At 33.8% G+C, this 21319-nt stretch overlaps 1 long non-coding RNA gene across 8 annotated transcripts in view; it reads right to left on the bottom strand.

Moving 5' to 3' along the window:
• The window catches only part of LOC307186261, a 572345-nt gene that overhangs the window by 103676 nt on the left and 447350 nt on the right, over nucleotides 1-21319 (bottom strand). For all 8 annotated transcript variants that reach the window (XR_013828291.1, XR_013828292.1, XR_013828293.1 and 5 more), the window contains one exon: nucleotides 15547-15590. This is a non-coding gene — a long non-coding RNA (uncharacterized lncRNA). The remainder of the gene's footprint in view (nucleotides 1-15546; nucleotides 15591-21319) is intronic.

Here is a 21319-nt window from a genome sequence, read left to right as displayed (position 1 = left end):
AAGAGAAAATGCTGTTAACAAAGAAACCAAAAAAGCTAGCAACACATAGCACTTAGTTTTGTTTCAAATGGGAGCAAAAGCAAAAAACTGAAGTTTGGACTGTTGAAAAGCCAACCTATAAGGTTTAGGATTTAATTTCAAGCTCAGCTTTTCTGCATTTTTCTACCATGGAGGTTTCCTTTTTTTCTTTTTAAAAAGGGTCTTTGATCTTTTGCCTTAAAGAGTCCAGTCAATATGTAAAGAATCAAAATTGTGAGTGCTAATACCTCTATTTTGTTAAAGCAAGTATTAAACATTGTACTGTTTGTGTGGTCTCAAGACTACTGGAATTGTACTTTGTGTGACTGAGGTGTTTGAAGATTCTGGAAATAAAATGCCTAACCAGGAAACCAAAGTAATTTTTTTTTTTTGGCCACAAAGACATTTTATTTATTTTAGATGAAATAAACTGAATACTATAAAAAACATCAATTCTCTCCAACAGAGTTAATTGACAATTACATTTATATCAAAGTCATTAATAAATGTGGATCCTGATAACTCAATATTTGACCTGAGAATATTATCTATGTTACTTTTCACTCTAATTTCACCTAAAGCAATAACTATACTTTCTTTGAGTCCATGATCATAAATTAATAAAACCACAAAAAATTCAAATTCCATCTAGACTAGAGCAATAGCAAGCGTATTCCAGATAATTACTTAAAAAGAAAAACCTAAAGAATTTAAAAATTACTGATTGATTTCCTACATATAGTTTTATAATTGGACCTACCACTGGTTATTAAAAGGACCACTGTAATTTCCTGATTACTGTGTGCAACCACGATGCTAAGTAAGATATAAATATACCTATAAATGCAAATATAAATTTAAATATATATCTAAATGAGACAGGTGATATTAACAGATGAAAGAAAATATCCTTGATTTATTTTCTAGAGTTTGAAGTTACAGCCCTAAATACAAGCCAATAGAACTGATTATCAAGTCAATTGGTCTATTTTTCCATGAATAATTAATTTGTAAACCAAGTGCATATCTTGATTATTATGCTCTTATTTTTTTCTTTGGGAAAAAAACATGTGTTTGGCTGAATGGAAGGCAGATTATCAAAAATGAAACACATGTATCCCAAGAACACTACAAAATAAATAGGATTTAATGACTACAATTTGGTGACAATTAAGCAAAGTTAGTCTGCATAATTTTTGAATTAAACTTAAATATATACTTATATAGAACATAACCACCATATGTAGATTGTTTTAAATTATCTTAATTGGTTCAAATACTTATTATTTATATATCTTTATGCTATTTTTCAAAGACTCAGAAACCAAAATTTGACAAACATTTCTGGGAAATTCTAGATATGTAGACCTGAGGTTATTTTAAAACACAAGATTTTAACAAGGTCTACTGTTTTATAATTAAATCTTACAACAGTAGGACATGTTTTCAAAGGTCTTTTGAAATGTCAGCATTGGGACTTTTCAGTAAAATTGAACATCTAGGACAAGAAAATGGAAAACTAAATGTAATATTAGATAGACAGGGATCTCACAAAAATGTTGGGGCATATTTACCAAATATTAAACCATAGGTAGGATTTCAACTGGTAGAACTGGGAGGATAAAATTTATAGGAGGAAGGGGATTGGAAAGTATACCAGCTGGACACAATTACAGGGTGTGTATGGGAGAGGTAAGAAATTTTATGAAGAGAAAGGAGGTTGAGAGTAGACTGTAAAGAGGATAGTAATCTGAATCTGGATGACCAATTTGGAAGTTGTTTTGTGAATAACTTGGAATCACTGATATTCTCTGCACAACACGGGCAGGACTGTGCTATAAGGCAGTAGTGGATTAGAGGTAGTAAGTGGGAAGACTGGAAGTCAGAAGACTCTTATGAAAATGGTGCTAAACATTTAACAACTTTATCCATTAACTAGCATAAATAAAAAAATATTTTAAAATGACAAATTAAAATTTTTTATGCTTATCTAATTAGCAAACATTAAATACCACTGGACTTTCCAGTACTGGTAAGAAAGCAGTGAATTTGGAAGTCTCATAAATTTCTCATGGAAATATAAATTGGTACTATCTTTCTGGAAAATAGTTTCCCAAAATGTATCAAAAAATCTAAACTTGCAGGATTATAATAATTTAATTTATAGAAATGTATCCAGAGGAAAAATTAAAATATAGATAAATGTCTATAAAATGATATGTATATGAAATAAAATATTGAGCTATGTTAAAAATTTTACATACAAAGAACTTTAATTTTCATGAGAAAATACTTATTGAATTAATACATAACAGTGCTAAAACCAGGCAGAGTGTGTTTAGGTGTCAGTTAAAAAAATACTGCATGGAAACTAAATAATATCTGAAGGAACTAGCTTAAAAATACAAATATCTGTTTTTTTTCTGGATGATGGAATTATTCATTCGTATAATAAACAACTGTTGAGCAACTAGAACTATCTGTCATCATGTAGCATGCTTCTGGGAATATAAATACAATTCAGTTTATAAAATATTAGGGAGAGTTTGATAATCAATAAATGCAATGCATTGCTCTGCTTGATGTTTATTCATAGAGTGAGAGTTCCATAGAGAGTGTGGATATGCCTAAGGGGGGCCTTGACCAGGCAATACTGAGGCAAGGGTAGGGGCATGCAGGGTGGGGAGAGCTAAGGGAAGGTAGGAAGAAGACTGAAGAAAGAGTTGGAGCTATGTTGGAGAAGACGGTGAGGCCAATTTTTGTAAGGTATAGAGAAAAGAAAAATACAAGGGGAAAAAATGAAGGATATCTTTTCATTAAAATAATGGCAATCTCAAAGGAGTTAAGGAGAAGCTATCCACAGATCTGGAAAAGAAGGAGTTAGACCAAGTTGTATGGAATGAAAGTGCCCAAGAAGAAAGATGTCTATGTAAGTTGATATATGAGAAAATAAACATCTCAAAAATGCTTGCTTTAAAAAAGTCAAGATCTAATTCGTTGGCTATAAGAGAAAAGGTCTAATTGTTACAAGAACATTTCTTTTTCTTAATGCAACTTTTTGTCAAAAGTGTTCTTAATTTTTTTTACCTCCATGAATACATGAATTCCTTATTTTAAACCCAAGATAACAAAAACTTTATATTCTAATGGGTTATTGACGCTAAAAATACAAACTTTTTTTGCTCATGAAATCCTAAGCTGGAAAAATATGTTAGTAGTTAAACTTAAGGAAGGATTTATTTTTAGACACTAAATTAAAAATACACTCCATAAAATTGGATACAAGCCTCTTGCTAAAAGTAGATTGGAGCAATATTAAAATAAGCAAACCCTTATTTTAATTATATATTACATCAAGAAACTCATGAAAATACTAGTCTTGTATGGCATAATATTTTCGACAGTCCTTCAAACAAGCACATTGTCCCACCTTCCCCTCACCCCTGCCCTGTCCTCTTGCAACCCTCAAAGTCATACACTTACAAACAACATATGATAGTTGAGAAGTGAGGAAGGGAATTTTGTTTTTGTGTTTCCCCTTTAGAAAGTTTTTTCTTTTTAAAGTTCTTTTTTGGAAGCATTCCAAATTCTCTTGATATTTATTAACAACACACAGGTCAGAGCTATATGTGGCTCTGTCTGGTCAAGAAAATATTCCATCAAAGAGAGAGGAGGCATGGAGTCAGAAGGGGAACAAGCAGTGAGAATTTGGGTTAACAAAGAATCAACCCATCCAATGTGTTCATGAGTAATGACTGATCTTCAAATTATCTTAAATGATAAAATATTATTTTTGTTTGTGAAGCCAATTTCTAAAAAATTGTTTTTAGTATGACAAATGAGTGTTATAAAGGCTTTATCTGTTTATTTATGACTTGGACATGCATGGCCCATATATATATTTTAAAATGGCAATTATGACAATCTGATGAAAATGATATACATTTTCTGACAACATAAATTAGAAAAAAGTTATTATCAAACTAAGTAATTAGGTTTTATATCTGGTTTTGATAAAAGTTAACTGATTTGCTTGAAAAATATCTTAATGATGATAATGAAGTATAGTAAAATCTGAGTAATAATGAATCCTAAAAGACTTTAAGAATTGGAAAAAGACTATGGAATTGATTCATCTTTATGGCATTCAACCTCATATTTTTTTTACTAATATTGATCCCACAAAGATCTCACTAATGTGTATAGGAATAATTAAAAGTCAAATATTAACTTGACTAAAATGTTGTCTTAAACATATTTTATATAAGATTTAATAGCTGTCTAAAGCCTATTTAATTCTCAAAGGAAAAAAAAGCCTTCCTAGACTATGTTTCTTTCTGTGGTCATTTAAACTTTCTGTAACTATGTTTTACAGTGTAGAAAATGAAATCATTCTTTTAGATTACGCTAATTCATGTGAAGGCGACATTAAACAAAACAGGAATTAAGCATATGTTATTAAGTCAAATATTTAATTTATTTTTACTCCCATTTATTTTTATGTCATTGGCATTCTTTCTGATGAGCTAATGTATGAAAATACTGCCATAGCTGAGTGAGTTAGATATTGAAAACATCACACTTTGAGAAGGTTGTTCTTCTTTAAGTGAGTTGGGTGCTATAATAAGAAAAACAAAAAATCTGATAGGAAAAAGTGGGATCCTGAGTGCTGAGTAATCCTTGATCATGTTTTTGTGCTCATATATGAACAGGATTAGTTTAATTACTTCTGAGTTGAAACAAAGTGGATTGTTTAAAAATAAGATTTACAGAAATGGAACATATTTCAAGATTTGGGTGCTCTTCTATTTATTTGGGAAAGATTTTTCCTAGAATTTGGATCCTTGTTTTTCAAAATACAAGGCATCTTTTGAAAGAAGCCATCCCACATTAATATTCAAAGACATTAAGATTTCGGATAAGACTTTCGTCATATCAGTCCTGCATTTATAATTTCACGTACTCTACTGGCTCACCATGGTTTGAAGCTATGTTCACTTCCTGCCATAGGTATACCGCTGGACTGTTTCACTTACATCAGTGAATTACCTTCCACCTCTATATGGATTATACTCAAATCACTACCTCCAGTTTAGCTCTAGTCTAAGTTTCTCTCTGTCTATTCAACAGTCAACCTGCATAACTAACTGAATGTACCTAACACACGTCAACCTCTCAACATGTTCATAATTGAACTCATTGTCTGTTCTCCAAACCTCTTCTTTGTAGTCAGCTAATGGCACATTTATCTACCCAAACTTTCCTGCAAACTTTGAGAGTCATCCAAGATTTCCAGCTCATGTTAACCTCCCTCACATGAGTGGTCAATCTGATATCTAAAATAGCTCTTGGATAACCTACACAGTTACCTTCTTCTTATTCTTCTATTCATTGATAACTCTCCTCTTTACTGACTTTTCTTACTTGATCCATTTACTTAGCTTTCATAGTTGCAAAAACTTCCAGAGATCATTCTAAAATGTAAATCTGGTCAATTCATGCCCATTCTTAATATTTATTCATTTGTTCTTCACCATCTTTAGAATTTAATTCAAAGTTATTAGCATTGCATTCAAAGCTCTTGTGATCTGGCACATGCCTACTTGTCTTATTCCTCCCCCACCTATCCTCTGTGTTTCTCAACATCACATGGTTTATTCCTCAAGTGCGTTTTTCCTGCCATTGATATTTGTTTAATGTAACTGGAAATCCTTTATCCATCTTGTCAGTCTGCCGGACTGTTCAAATCTCTACCTTCATATCCCGTTTTCTGGGAAGCCATACCTGAGGTTTCTGGGACAGATTAAGGTTAAAAAGCTATCCTCTGTGCTTTTACATCTGTGTGCATCCCTCTGAAGACAGACAATCTGACTTATGCCTATGAGTCTGCAAAGCCTAATACAGTGCCTAGTACAGAGCATGTGCTCAGTACTTATTGACGAAATCAGCATATGAATAAACACTTGAATGGATGACAATAAAAGATGAGAGGCTGCCCACATACTTTGTGAACTTGGACTGTTAAATATTTCTGAGTTTTAACACTCAACTTAGATTTGTACATTTTGGAGTCTATATATTTAAGATAGATAGGTGAAACTGATTACTAAAAATACTCGTTCTCACAGACTGTGTCCAGGGGAAAAGGAGTGGCATTACATAAATTTTGTCTACTTCTTTCATAAAAGATAATCCAAAATGGTAATCTGAGAGAATCATAATTTATTCATGTATGACCTTACCATTCTGGGTTTTCCATTAACTGAGTTGAAAAAAATTACTGAGTAGGTATTATGAGTGAAATATTAGGGATGTAATGACGTCTGTGCTGTTAATGTCTCCATTTAGTTGAAGTTCTTAGGTTTTGGACTGCTATGTGGAAAAGCTGAATTTGTGGTTGAGAGACTGAAGGGTAAGCATTCTCTTCCTGTTGACTAATCCATTTTGAGTTTCCCTGCAGGTGTGTGTATTGACTGGAGACCTAACCTTTATAACACTGACTCAAACATATGGAGAGTTCAAGAATCTATTTGGTCTTTGGACATTTCAAATTGGGAGATGCTCAAAGATCACTACTGATATGACTGAGTCACTGGGGTTGGTTGTAAAAAAAAGAGTAAGAGGTAACTGAACTGTCACATGATGACAATGAGGTGACTACTGGTCAACGCTCTTCCCTTTGCTCAATATATTACTCTCTAGATACAGAGGCTGATAAAATGTTAATTCTCTGAACTGTAAAGTATGTTTTAAATGATTTTTTCTGGAGCCACCTAAAAAGGAAGTGTATTTTCCTTTCTAATAATAGTGGAACATGGAAATACACCCACAAGAAAGGCAAAGCAGAGAACTAAGGCAATTATAAGGGTGAATTAGGCACAAAGCTTGTTTCTGCCTCAATAATCCAGGTAATTAAACTGAAAGAGGTTCAGGCATGAATTGGCACAGTTCTCCTCTTGGCTTTGGTTGCGGAGACACATGATGTTTTCATAAGTCTGGAACCAGTTTTAAGTTACAGCATTTTCTCTGTGGTACGTTTTGAAATTTGGAGTGAACTACTAGAGTTTCAAATGATATATTCAAGCAGTAAGTTAATTTGACAGCAATAAATTAATGAGAAAGTAGTTTTACATGATCCTGTGCAGACAGAATTGACACATTAAACCCTTGCTATATATGTATACCTGTAATATTATATAATACATATATATTTATATATACATATATAAAAATATGTACATACATTTCTCCAGTTTTGACCATCTCTCTTCCTCAACAGGCCCCTCAATTTAATGGATTCATTTTGATGTCTCTCCCTATTTTCCAAATACTTATTTGTCCTCCCATATACCTTAGCTCAATTTAGGATATCATCATTCATCCAGAAACTCAAGTCATAAATATAGGAATTGTCCAAGCTTTCACCCTTTTCCTTCACACTGTGATTTATCCATCTCCCTCTACACTATCCATTAAAGAAGTGAAACATGTCACCGATTTTATTTCTCAAGTGACTCCTGAATCTGTGTACCTGCCCCTTCCTCATTCTCCATCCCTTCCTTCATTGCTGTATCTTAGATCTTTGTCTTTTCTTGTCAAGACCAGTGAGCTGGCCTCCTAACTAGTATCACTGTGTCTGTCTTGTCTTCCCCACACTTAGTCATCTACAATCAAACTACAATACAAATATCCCAATGTCACATCCCTATTACTCATAGATAAAGCCTGGGGCCTTAGTACTGCAGAGAAATGTCTCCATTACCTGCCTTCTACTTATGTCTCCATTCTCAACTCACATGTCTCTGTCACACAATTTTTACTCCACCATGGAGGACTGCAGATCTTCTGCTCTCCCTGACTCACCACTGCTATGTTATGCTTCCACGATTCTTTCTAGTTCCTCTTTCTAGAGTTGCATTTACCTCTAGTTTGTCAGTTCATTCTAATTAATTAAATTGTTTATTCATTCAACAACTATTTATTCAGCACCAACAATGTACCAGCTCCTAGACTGAGTGCTGATTATCAAGTTGTGCTTCTTTCCCATCCTGTTTTTATCAATTTGTTATAGTTTTCATCAAGACCTTTCATACGCATAATCTCTTCAGAGAAGCCTGGGAGGCTAGACAATCATCCTTTCCTCTGTACCTGTGAATATCCCAATGAATGTCTCAATCACTACGTTGAAATCAGGTTTGCTTATCTGTCTTACCCAAAACACTGAAGTCATTCTAGGGCAAGTTCTTGTGTCTTATTCTTATTCTTCTTTTCATTCCCCGAGTCTAGTGTCTGGTCCATGACAGTTTCTTAATAAACATGTTTTGAACTGAACTGAATGTTATTGCCCTTGAAAGCCGCCAGTGTAAGTTAATCTTGATGCAATCATACATCCTTCCTTTTCGGTTCTTTTTCCCCATCAGTATTTCTTTTTTTTCAATTTATTTATTTAATTTATTTTTGGCTGCGTTGGGTCTTTGTTGCTGTGTGCAGGCTTTCTCTGGTTACAGCGAGCGGGGGCTACTCTTCGTTGCGGTGCGTGGGCTTCTCATTGCAGTAGCTTCTCTAATTGCGGAACACGAGCTCTAGGCGCATGGGCTTCAGTAGTTGTGGTACGTGGGCTCTAGAGCGTAGGCTCAGCAGCTGTGGCACACAGGCCCAGTTGCTCCACGGCATGTGGGATCTTCCCGGACCAGGGCTCGAAGCTGTGTCCCCTGCACTGGCAGGCAGATTCTTAACCACTGTGCCACCAGGGAAGCCCCCTATCAGTATTTCTTATATTCACTCTATTCTTTCTCTCATCATTTTTCCTCTTTTCTAATTACATCTCTCCTTTTTCCATTTAAATATTTGGAAATCTGTGCATAAGCTCTGTCATCTACAAGTGGTAATAGCAGCACTGGCCACTTTCTTGGTCAGAGCAGCTTATTGGTATTTTGCCAGCAATGGGAATTCTAAATCTCTGGTGCTCAAGGGAAAGAACATTTTCAGAAAGGAAAGGGAGAACATGAGAATGTTCTATAGAGGACAATGCTACTCTTTTGGCATGCAGTGCAATCAGACGCAGGAAGAGTTGCTACCACTCAGTATTAGAATCATGAGGTCTTACTGTCTTTTAAATTCTTGTCTTCCATTCAGTAATACCCATCCAATACACACAAGCAAGCAAATAAGAGCACACTTGCACACACATAATGCAAATACACACAGGCTTATTCTTACACTTTGTTAAGCCTGAATTATCCATTTCTCTAACTTTTAAACTAGTAAGATTTTACCCATTCTTCAGGTGCAAGGTCAAATCCCACCAAGTTCTAGCCCACTTTAGTTGCACTTTACTCTGATGGGAATGACCATGAACTGTGACAAGTGACCCCTTTTAAACTTCTAATTCATTGTGGATCAATAATATGGCAAATATAATGTAAATTAATTACTAGATAAATGGAATAAAAAAGAAAATCAGATAAAATATATCTACTAATATCACTTTAGAATTATTAGATTCAGCAGAAATAGAGCCACTTTGTCAAAATACTAAAAAGGTCTTCTAAATGCTTATCACCAATTTCTCTACTTAGGTCATCATGAACCAGAAACAGTGTGTGAACTGGAAGCAGTCCACAAAACATGCTTTGAGAAGCACTGCTCTAAAGAAACTGGTATTAACTTACATAATAGCCAGTGTACGTATGCTCACTAAATGAGTTAAACAACAGATCTCAATAGCAGTACCAGAAGACACGAGAATTTGTGTTTTTTCTTATTTTGGACATGCTTTACATTTTTCTCTTTAAAGTTTTGAAATTGTTGCTATTAGCATTATGCAAGTGATTCAGAGTCAGAGTTTTTCAATCACTAATTCTTTCCTCAACTAGCATTTATTGAACATCATCTATATGCAGACACTGTCCTAGATGCTAGGATCCAAATTTGCATAAAATATGGTCCCTGCATCAGACAAATCCAAAGTAAAGGCTGTACTACAAAACAACTGTAATGTAATCTTCAAAAGCATCAGGGTCATGAAAGTCAAGGGAAGTCTGTGGAACTTTTCTACACTCATGGAGACTAATAAAATGAAACTATCGAACGAGGCACATCATTTGGAAACAAATTCTTACACTCCAAAGAACAATAGTTGAAATTTATTTGGACAACTGGTGAAACTTGAATGGGGATTAGACAGTAGTGATGTATCGATGTTAATTTCCTGATGTATTAGTCAGCTCCAGCTGCCTTAATAAACTGTGATCAACTGTGTGGCTCAAGCAACAGGAATTTACTTTTCACAGATTTGGAGGCTGGCAAGTCCAAGATCAAGGCGATAACCAGTTTCTCCTCAGTGAGAACTTTCTTGCTTGCTTTGCTCTCACATGGCAGAGAAAGTAAACAAACTCTATGGCATCTCTTCCTATAAGGGCACTAATCCCACTATGAGAGCACCATGCTTATTACCTCATCTAATCCTACTTAGCTCCCCAAATTCCCTTCTCCAAATACTGTTACACTGCAGGTTAGGGCTTCAACATATGAATGGGGGGTGGGGGCACAATTCAGTCCTTAGTACCTGATATTGACTATTTTATTGTGGTTGTGTGGAAAATGTTCTTGTTTGTAAGGAGACACACCCTAAAGTACTTGAGGGTAATGGGGCATTAGGTTGAAAATTTACTTTCAAACAGTTCAGTGGAAAAAGTTCTCTGTACTGTACTTGCAAGTTTTCTATAAGTTTATGATCTTTAAAAGATAGTTTCTGGCCTTGAGATTCTCAAGTCTACTTGGGAAGCGAGACATGAGAGCAACCGTAATTAGGTACCATTAAATGCAGTGAAATGTGTGGTGATATAAGGGACTGAAACAAAAGAAGGAAGGGTGAGTTTGTCCAGAAGGAAAGCAGAAGAGATCTCAAAAAAAAAGTAAATCTTGAAGGTCAAAAGATAAAACAGAGTCCATTGGATCCATGTTTATTCATTAATGATTATGTGTCAAGATTTGCATGTGTGATTTTTATTTTTCCCTTGGGTTTGACTTCCCTTTGATTCATTATTTTAATTCACCATTTTCTTTAAAATTAATAAATGACAAAAGATTTGCAGAAGGCTTGAATTAAAGAAAAGATGGTAGGGCTTCCCTGCTGGTGCAGTGGTTGAGAGTCCGCCTGCTGATGCAGGGGATGTGGGTTCCTGCCCTGGTCCGGGAAGATCCCACATGCCGCGGAGCGGCTGGTCCCGTGAGCCATGGCTGCTGAGTCTGCGCGTCCGGAGCCTGTGCTCCGCGACGGGAGAGGCCACAACAGTGAGAGGCCCGCGTACCACAAAAAAAGAAAGAAAAAATGGTAATAAATTAATAGCATGATGAATTTGGGGGTAAGATAAAAATGTGTTCAAAAAAGATGTCTCTTAACCATCATTCTTTTGCATATCATACTATATTTTAACAAAGGTTCACTCTTGCTTTCCCCTTTCTGGAATCCAGAGATAGACTGAAAAGGCTTATCTGGTAGGTCTCCATATTTGTTGCTAATGGCTATGACCCTCCTTAAAGAATTATATGAAATTTCCAATGGACATGGGAGAACAAGGGTTAGAGTGCTCTTTAATTTCCCTATATCTTATTGAGATTTATAATTCACTCATTGATTGAGAAAATATTTACAAGGTATCTATGCAAAGGTAGCAAATTGCTTATCTAGGGCACGTCATAATTGCTTTTCATGGTTTTCTTTTTTTCCCCAACATTTAAAATCTGAGCCCATATTCAAAAACTGTGAGACTTCACATAGAAATTCCAATATTTAGTTCCCTTTACCTTTAGAAGTTATGGCTACTGGAACATACAGTTAGTTAGAATATTTGACTGCAATGAGCAGAAGCAGCCCCTGGATGTTGAGCATGTGATCATCTGTTCCTCAATCCACACCACTCCCTATTGTACAATACTGGCCTGTTATACCCACTTTTGTTATATTCATGGGTCCCAAAAATACTTGAATTTACAACCCTGGCCAAATAGATAACAACGACTGGAGAGCTTTGAGAGCAAAGACAATGTAAAAATATACATCTGAAATACTAAGGTTCAAGCTCTGGTCAAGCAAAGGTCAGCAAAACAAGCTCAAAAATGTATTTAGAAGGCTGACCAAGATCCTTTCTTCCTTCCTGATTTGTCCAGTAAAATGTATGTAAAATCAGAGTTTGGGGCTAGTGACTTCTGCAAGTCAGATGAGGAGAAAAGCTATTATGCAGTAGGTATTACATTCAGTTTCAAAAGAGACTTTTACACCCACTAATTTTTCATTTTCCTGTTAAAAAAAAGAAATTGGTACATATGTTCAGATATTTTAAATTAACACTACTATTGAATTCAGACTAATGTGAAATCAAAGGTTCTTTCAGGCATAATTCAAACTATTAATAACTCTACTTTTGCTGGTTGAGATAATGTCAAAGATTCATTTAAATGGCATGAGTAGCAATTTGCATTATATACAAGTATTAAAAGCAATATTCCCTTTCTTCTAACAGAATTCACATAAAGAACTGCTTCTTTTATATATTACTTCTATTTTGTAAATAACCATCCATACTTTAAATCCACGGAGCCAACTTTCTTACTGTCTTACCAATAAAAATAATGTCTTACATGTGTATAATACTTTAAAGCTGACAAAGTGTTTTTAGATCCATATGAGGTAATGTATAAATAAACTCAGTACTATACAAATATTTTTTCATAAATTTATAAATATTTTTCTGAAACACTTAACTTGTAGGTCTGATTTTAAGCATGAGTGCCTCTAAGAATCATTAAAATTCAGTTTAAAAGAACTTTCATTATATATCAAAAATCACGTGTTTATATCCTTTGTATCCTATTCATCAGAATAATTAATTATTACTGTATTTGCTCCAGAGATAATAGGCAGGTAGTGGAACCTTCTTCTTCTGGTAAGATTAAACATTTCTACCTGATTTCTCCCCCTTTTCACACTTCAATCCAATTTAGCACCTACTAAGTTCAGATATGAGTAGCCCACAGTCATTACCCTCTAAGAGTTAACAGCAAGTAGAGAAAAAAAAGATAAATGCGAGATGAATTTTTATATTGTGACATAACATGTGTGATGAGATCTATTTTTCCCCAAAGCGTTAAAAAGATGTAAGACTGCTGAGACTGAGGATGAAGGGAAATGTCTCTTTGAAAGCTATGGAAGGTGTATCATGTGGTGTGAACCTGGAAAAAATATCAGAATTTTACTTTTACATATCTAAAACACGGTTCCATGAACATCTATATTATTCCCTTTTCTTTCCACTGACCATTTATGTGCACTTACCTAATACTTTTTATGCCTCTTTACTGTAACACTTTTCCTTCACTCCTTAATTTCCTAATTCAACATACAAATGGGAATTACCCTTTTGTATGCCTGCCAAAAATGTAATTAAGGAAGGCCTGCTTTCATTCTATTATAAAATTCTATTAAGAAGAAGTTTAGAGGGCCTGTTAAATAAATCATGGTACATCAAAAATGTGTCTAAAATGCAGCCATTAAAAAGGATGAAATAGGTAACATATATTGACTTAGAAAAAATTTCATAATTAAAATGTTAAAGAAACAGAATCATGCATATGGTATGAAAGCATTATGTGCATAGATTGATATTGATGTTTATGTATATAAAGAAGGAATCTGGAAGAATAAACACCCAAACTTTATTAGTAGCTAACTTTGAGGGAAATATCACTTTCTATTTAGTATAATTCTCTAACTTTTAATTTTAAATAATTCAAACAACAAAAGTATTTATATTGAAAGAAATACGAAGTATACACCATCTATTTTCCCCATTCTAAGAATTAGAAAAATCATTGGCACTTTTTAAGTCAGTAATTTCATTCAGTAATTTTTCAAGAATGAAAAATTTAACTCAAAACAAATGTTAGAAAATGTTAAAATCGTAAGTTATATGAAAATATAAATTCAAATTCTTAAATAAAATTCCAATGAAGATAATTTTAAAAATTATGTTTATAGTAAGGCAGATTTCTAATTTTATTAGCACTAAGGCCAAAATAATTTTTTGTCAATAACCAGGAATGCTCACTATTTTCTGTCAATATACCAAAAGTATCAGCGATAATCACCTAGAGGTAAAAGACAGCAAATATAACAAACTCATGAATCTGCTTTATCATTTTTTGATGCTTTAGAAACTGAAGATAAAAATTTTTCTTTCAAAGTATAGTAGACAACATATAATGATTAAATAGAATTCATAAAATCTCAGCTGTTCATCAGAAAGTGATACAATGACCCATCACAAAGGCAACTATAGATTAGAACTAGAATGTAGCAGTTAGGAAAATAAAGGATTTCCAGACCTTATACAACTGCAATATAGCTCAGTTGGCCTCCCCAGAGCCACACAAGGCATTCTTTCCCATCACTGAGTCCCACTTGTGTCACTCAACCAGATCACCAAAAATAAATACAGATGAGGAAACTTAGCATCCTAGAGGCACCATGATTTGTCACCCACAAATCTCATGAGCAGTGAGCAAATGATAGTGTACAAACACAGCATAAGAGATCATCAGCTAAGGTAAAATAAATGCAACCTGCCTTGCTATCTTTGTGGCTCCTAGCCCACTATTTATTTTTATGTTATTATTGTTTGGTTTTTGTCTTATGTTTTTAATCTGTACCATTCTACCTCTTTTAGGCATTGAGCGGTTTGTCTTGAATTAGAAAAGAGGTGCTAGAATGAAGGAGTGAGAGGTTGACCTACATCTGAACAATTTGCATGTGATTTATCACAATTAAACAATTTGGTTAGAAATAGCTACAATTAAGCTATTATCAGAGAAGTTATTTACTAGACTAGAAATTCTAAATTTATCTTCACATACATCCTAGCCAAGAAAAGGGCCACATTTTCTGGCACTCTTATTAAGAAAAGCTAACACTGAAGTAAATTCTTCCAAATTAACATTTAGTTTACTAAATCATGATAGCTAATTATACTTATGGTTACTTTGGTGGTTTCTTCAAAAATTACAGTTTTAAAATAAGAAGAAAGCTATGAAATTATGGTAGGCTAGAGAATCTCAGTTTCTAACAATATATTGCATATATTAGTATACCTAAGAGTATATATTATATAATTATCTTCCTGATACATGGAAATAGTATATGGTAATGTCAAACTACCCTAAAATTATGAAAAAGGTAATACAAAAATATAAAATATTGAATAAATTCTATCTGCAGTAAAACATAAACTCTAAAAGATATAATAAACTGTAGTAGTATGTAATAGTATGGAAGAAAAATTCAAACTGATGACTAAACACTATGTGTTGGATGATTTCAAGTTTAACAGGTAAGTAGACATAATATTTTTCAGGTTTTCAGAATAAGCAACATCAATTCTATCTATATCTAACAAAGGGAGTGAAGTATTAAAACATAGCTAAAACAAATACAAAATATTTTATAATCAAAAAAAGGGTTCTTTTTCCTACCTTGAGGCATGTGAGTGGTTCTCTGATTAACCTTCAAGGATACCCTAAGAAACAAATGGAAAATAGATGACATAGAGGATAATAAAATAGCAGGATTTTAAGCATTATTATTTTAGCATTATTATTAACATTAAGTGTTAGTGGTCTGTTTGCTGGGGGTTAGTCTATTTACCATGGCAAGGCATCAATTGTTCCATCCACAAATGATTCTGGCAACACTGAAGGGCACACAAGTATTAGAATAAAATATATATGTGGATTGAGAACTTTTTACTGTCTGTAGTACGTGGACATTGTGATTAAGACTCTTGTAGTTCACAACTATTAGCCAATTTAGAAATTTTACTATTGACAGTTGGTAAAGGTGAAAAGAAAAATGTAAAGTCATGCCATATTACTAAAATGAAGCAAAACCACAACCTAAAACCTAGAACAACAACCTAAAAACAACAAAAAAATTTAAAAACACTTCTAGATTTAATAACATCTTTTTATATCATTAAAAATACAGGTACTAGGGCTTCCCTGGTGGCGCAGTGGTTGAGAGTCCGCCTGCCGATGCAGGGGACACAGGAAGATCCCACATGGTGCGGAGCGGCTGGGCCCATGAGCCATGGCTGCTGAGCCTGCGTGTCCAGAGCCCGTGCTGCACAACGGGAGAGGCTGCGACAGTGAGAGGCCCACGTACCACAAAAATAAAATAAAATTAAAAAAAATACAGGTACTAAAATTGTAGTCCATTTTGTGGATATGATCACAAGATTTCAGCTTGTAGTGAAATCAAGTCCTACGTTCCAGAGTTTTAAGAGAGTTATTACCTGGCATAGGGAATTACTGTAAGGATATTCTAGTGCTCTTCATTAGAAAAGAATTAATCTTAGAACTAGGAGGTAATTTAAAAATCAACTGGTCCAACATCCTCACTTTGCAAAACAAAGCAAGATCCCATGGCTAGCTCATGGCAGAACTAAGGGTAGAACTTCCATCTCCCAGACCCATCATTATCCCACAGCATTAAGTTACTTAATTCTTTGTAACTACCAAGATTGGAAAGGAGTAGAGGGAGTGGAATTGTGTATTCTTCTCTGGATAAGTTCCATCTTCTTGATGAAGCTTCATACTTCTACCTGCATAAAGGACCTACAGCATCAACATTTATTGTATCTACCTCATTCAAAACTCCATTCCTTGGTGAAGGGAGATACAGTCCTCCCTTGGTATCTACAGGGGATTAGTTCTACCCCTTCCCCATGGATACGCAAATCCCCGCATGCTCAAGTCCCTTATATAAAATGGTGCAGTGTTTGCATATAACACATACACATCCTCCAATATACTTTAAATTTTTCCTTCCTGTTTTACTGAGGTATAATTGACATATATCACTACATAAGTTTAAGGTATACAGCATAATGATTTGATTTACCTACATTATGAAATGATTTTCACAGTATGTTTAGTGAACAGCCATCATTTCATATAGACACCAAAATAAAAAAATAGAAAAAAATTTTTTTCTTTGTGATGAGAACTCTTAGGATTTACTCTCTTAATAACTTGCATGTATAACATACAGCAATGTTAATTATATTTATCAGGTTGTACATAACATCCCTAGTACTTATTTATCTTATAACTGGAAGTTTGACATTTTGACTGCCTTCCTCTAATTTCCCCTCCCTAAACCCCCCACCTCTGGTAACCATAAATCTGATCTCTTTTTCTATGAGTTTGTTTGCTTGTTTGTTTTGAAGTATAATTGACCTACAGCACTACACTAGTTCCTGGTACACAGCAAAGTGATTTGATATTTCTATACATTTCAAAATGATCACCATGATGTCTAGTTATCATCTGTCACCATACAAAGATATTACATAATTATTGACTATATTCCCCCCACAGTCCATTTTATACCTGTGACTCATTTATTTTGTATCTGGAAGTCTGTACCTCTTAATCTCCCTCACCTATTTCTCTCCTTCCGTATACTTTAAATCATCTCTAGATCATTAGAATACCTAATACAATGTAAATGCTATGTAAATAGTTGTAAATACAATGTAAATGCTACATAAATAGTTGTCTGCATAGGAAATTCAGGTTTTGCTTTTTGGAACTTTCTAGAATTTTTCTTTTTTTTGACTATTTTCCCAACTACGGTTGGTTGAATCCATGGATGCAGACCCATGGATACGGAGAACCACTGTACCAAAGAGTTAAATGACAGGGTTCTAGTCTTAAACTGCTTACAAATCAGTGAGAGAAAGTAGGAAAAAAAAAGAAATCAAGGAAAAAAGAGCTACAAAGCTGACAAAAGCAGTCATTAACACTACAGGCAGGGTATGAGAGAAACCGCACAGTAGTTACTTCACATAAAATCTGTTTTCTGGGCAGCTTTCAAAGAAAGTCTAACACTGCTCTTTAACAAATGCTCCCCCTTTCTAGGCTGATCTGTATTATTGTAGGCAGTAATGAAATCATCTGCTTTCCAGCTAGACTTCATTAAAAAAATACTTATATATTTACAATCATTTGTGATTCTTAATTAATAAAATATAATTTTTGTAACAATAACAATGGTTTATTAAACCGTTTCCTGTAAATGCTTTCAAAAGATGGACCGCAACCCCTGGCCCAGTTTGCATTGCTATTAACAGTAACCTCTATGTTTTCAGAAAGTGCAATAACAAAGTCAACATTACATAAGCATAGAGTCCACCCCTGTACTATCAAGGCCTAGAATTTCAGGAGACTGGGAATTGAGCAAGCAGCAGTGCAATAGCTGTTGGGATGTTTTCTTGTGCTATAATCTCAGGCACAGCTTGTGTGTGCTCACAGTATCAGTGTAAGATGCCGCTCCCCTTGCCGGACAAACTCAATGATTAATTCATGTTTCCTGTGCAGAATGTCAAAGGATGAATGTCATAAGTTTAAAAGTTATATCGGATATAAAAAAGACATTAAATAAAAAGTGTTTCCAAAATGTGAAATTCAAACATTTGGAGAGTTTGAAGTTTATCTAGCCAAAGCAGCTAGTGTCCCTAAGAAGATAAAGCATTAGTAAGTAATAAGATGTATTTGTTGGATTTTATTGCTCCAGTTTTTCAATTCTGCTTAAATCATGAAGAAAGAATTCTGAGAAAAAAATTTTTTTGTGAGCCAAAGTTTAAGCAACTTAACCCAAACATATTTAAGAGAAATAAAGTCACAGAAGGAATTACAAGGAAATATGTTCTTTGAAATTTCAGTAATCATTAAAGTATAAAATGTTTCTACATTTTTCTATAAGAAGCTATACGACTATAGTTCAGCACTCTTACAGTTATATAAATATAAACACACACACAGTATTGTGGATGGACACAATTATATTGTACACAAGCAAATATGGTTAAACACTGAAATACATACTTCTAATCCATCATGCATTTTATGTTCTCAAATATCCTTGACTCCAGATTAGAGTTTTGGCTTTTTAAATATCTCTAATATCAGGGTTATGTAAATAAACATGAATACAAGTTTCAAAGTGACATACATGGTACAAATCACTGCCAATTTAAGGCAAGATTACCATAGTGTGCAAGGCAAGATTTTGTAGACAGTTGGAGAAGGACTAAGAAGTAAATGTCAAATTACTATTTTTAATACAAATTAGAAACTCTCTTGTTCTCTGCTCTCTTCTTCCACTGAGAGACTACTGCTTATTAAAGATGTTACCAAAAACACTTAAAAGATATCCTGTTTTAGAAAAATGCAGTTTGAACAACCAAGAGAATTTAAAATATTGTATAAAATATTATCTAAGTTTTCATTCCCAAAGGGTTTATTTCTTTCATTAGAATAAGATGTCACAACAAGTGTATATTCCACAAAGTTGCTGAATGCATTTGAAGAAGAGCAAATTTAGACCTTAGCATTTCTACAAAAGTACATAGGAACAACCAACTTTATAATGTGTACACTTTACACCTCTAACACAAAATATGCATGCTTCTTATAATGAACATATAATTATACTTCACATATTTATTAAAATAGAATTTGATAGTATAGTATTACCTGTAGGCCAACTGGGTTAAAAGTTTTTTGATTATCTAGATAAGTCTTCTTATTTTACAGATATATAGATGAATTAAGATGTATACTACAATATTTACAATAATTAATAATAATTATTTAATAATAATTATTATTTAGGAATAGTGGGCATGAAAGCATTCACATTTTGAGCTTTGAGGCTCACTTCCAGCTCCCCTTCATATTATATGATGTCTACTAGTAGAATATTTTTACTTGAAAACCCATGTTCTTCTATATGGTCAACATAGAAGAATAACACAAGATTAAAAAATAAATCTCCATTTTAAAATACTAAATTTCTGACATTATTTGTAAAGCATAAATTTTTGTTCATAAGAAATAAATGTATTGTTTCTGCCTAGCCTTTTACATGACTTATTTTCTCTTCTATACACTATAATTGGAATAACCCAATTCTACACGTTGAATCCAAGTCCACAGTAGGGTGAGGGTTATCGTTAGTCTCTTGGGTTTGGTCTCTTTAATAATATCTAATAGTAGAAGTTGTGGTTTAATTAATGGCACACAGATCCTTCTCACAAAAGGGTGTAAGACCCAGGGCTTTTATAGTATTATAATCACCTTCACTACCTAACAGTAAGAAGGTCTAAATCATTATAATCCCACTCCTGATTTTTCAAAACCTGCAGCTTCCTTGCATGGTGATAGCATGGTTTAAGAATAGTTCCAACAGTAACTTCATGGCCAAGGATGGCTCTAGAAGTATTCTTAAGTAACCTGTAAGAACCCGGCTGAGGTCTTGTCAGTTGATCTGGGAAAAGCAGTGGTGGCATCCCAATGACAGATTGTCAGATTGTCATGTTAGATACCTTTCTGCAGTAAAAATCTCCATACACGGAAAATGTGCTGTATTTTAAAAATCACACAGTTTTAGGATGCATAATTTTTAGCTATGCTTATTACATACATGACAAAGTAAGTTTTAAATCATTTATTAAAAGGACATACACACTCTCTTTAAATATATTTTCTTTTGCAACAAATTAAATGCACAGTATTTTATTCCTAAAATATCCCAACTTTTATTTTGGGAAATACAAAATAATTAGTAATTTTAACTAAGGGAAGGTTACATCCAAAATAATAAATTCCTGTTCACACAGAGTTTATATACTACCAAAAATAATAAACTAATTTATACATAAATATGGAACATAACAGATGGCTATAAATGCCATGAAGATAAAGAAAGCAGGGAAATGGGAAAGTGAGGAGCTGGTGTTAAGATTTTAGATAAGGTGGGAAGATTAGGAAGATCAGGAAGGAAAAGAACAAAAAGAAGAAATCACACTGATTCCTGGAGGCTCTCAGCTATCACCTTGCTCTTATGGTATTAGAAACGTTTGAGCCTGAGATTTTCCTTCATGTCACCATGTGATCTTGCTGTAAAATGGGATAACAAGTACACTTTTCAAATTTTTGCAGCACATAATTGATTGCAAAAATATTATAGATAAATATCTGAAAAGAACACAGTGATTAAAGAAAATGCACCAGAAAGGAAATTAATGAGCTTCATTTAGCTTTGGACACCATCCTAGGTCATTTACACATATTAGTTAAAACTCATTATTTCCATTTATGGATAAGGAAATGGATACTTAAGAGGATTAAATGACTTCCTAACCTCAGAAAGACTATAAGGGGCAAAGGCAGCGTTTTGATT

This window comes from Stenella coeruleoalba (genome assembly GCF_951394435.1).
Source record: "Stenella coeruleoalba genome assembly, chromosome: 5".
NCBI lineage: Eukaryota > Metazoa > Chordata > Mammalia > Artiodactyla > Delphinidae > Stenella > Stenella coeruleoalba.
The sequence above is the reverse complement of the archived record's forward strand: the minus strand, read 5'-3'. Positions and strand labels throughout refer to the sequence as shown.